The 1,265-nt window shown below is 36.2% G+C and overlaps 1 non-coding gene across 1 annotated transcript; it reads left to right on the top strand.

Annotated features, from left to right (window-relative positions):
* Window positions 1–373: 373 nt before the first annotated feature.
* LOC132495569 (U6 spliceosomal RNA) lies at window positions 374–480 on the top strand. Its single transcript, XR_009533299.1, has one exon. It is a non-coding gene; the product is annotated as a U6 spliceosomal RNA (small nuclear RNA).
* The last annotated feature ends 785 nt before the right edge of the window (window positions 481–1,265 follow it).

Below are 1,265 nucleotides of genomic sequence, written 5' to 3'. Positions count from 1 at the left end.
AGTACTACAAGGAACACTCTTTTATGTCTTTGTTTAGTGAAATTTATAGTTCACAAGAAATACTACATAATATGTGTGCTTAATGTATACAGACAGGATTAAATTAATATATCACTTATAGTCAAAAAGTAGAAAATATGAATTAATTTCTTTTGCAAACAACTATAAAGAGAGTTCTGGATTTTGCTTGCAATGTTAAATGTTTTAAAGCTGCAAGTAGGAAGACACACATCAATTTCAACATTAGGAATGAAAACTTAGTATATAGGAGTATGTAGTTTCTAAGGAATTTTAAAAAAATTCTATTACATTGGATTTCCTACCTTTCTTCTCTTTTAGTCCACACTAAAGGCCCTGTCAAGATGTCAGAGTGGTGCTTGCTTCAGCAGCACATATACTAAAATTGGAACAATAAAAAGAAGATTAGCATGGCCCCTGAGCAAGGAGGACACACAAATCCGTGGAGACTTCCATATTTTTAGGTTGTTAAGAGAGCAGATCCTAAGAGTCCTCATCACAAGGAGAAGTGGTTTTTTTCTTTCCTTTTTATTGTATCTATATGAAATAATGGATGTTAACTAAACTTATTGTGGCAATCATTTCACAATACATGTAAATCAAACTATCATGCTATACACCTTAAACGTATACAGTTTATTGTCAAGTATTTCTCAGTAAAACTGGAAAAATATTTCAGGGTTTCTGAAGGTTAATGAGCATGTTTTGGTTCTGGAGACCTAGCTCGCTTTTGTCTCCATGCACATAGCTGTCTGTATCTCTGACCTCAGTTTACTTGGTCACACCATTGTTTGTAATAGATAGGAGCACTTTTTTCTTAAAATCAAAACAGAGTCATATTTCCAACATTACATTTCTGCAAACATCACTCCAGTCCTGTGCCCCAGGAAATACAGAGGTACCTGATGAAAACCATTCCTTCAGAGGAGGATACACCGCCACCTTTGATGCTTTTCTCCAAGATACTTTACTAACAACAACAACAAAAAGACACATGGGCAATCTGTCTCCTTCAAGAGTTCACTCGCTGCTGAGCTTGGGGCCGGAGAGGGGTGCTTGCTGCTCTTAGTAACAGATATCACCTAGACATTTTAACTCCCTTTGACACCCCCAATCCCACCTGCAAACTGGAAACTGAAGAAAGAGGTGTCTCAAAAACATGAAATCCTGTTTTGCCTGGTGGGATATCTTTATTCCTGAGTAATTTCTCCAAATAACACCCTTGAGTCTCTGAAAACATAAAAATT

This window comes from Mesoplodon densirostris, chromosome 8 (genome assembly GCF_025265405.1).
Source record: "Mesoplodon densirostris isolate mMesDen1 chromosome 8, mMesDen1 primary haplotype, whole genome shotgun sequence".
Taxonomy (NCBI): Eukaryota; Metazoa; Chordata; class Mammalia; order Artiodactyla; family Ziphiidae; genus Mesoplodon; species Mesoplodon densirostris.
Note: the sequence above shows the minus strand (reverse complement) of the source record. Positions and strands in the feature narration are given on the sequence as shown.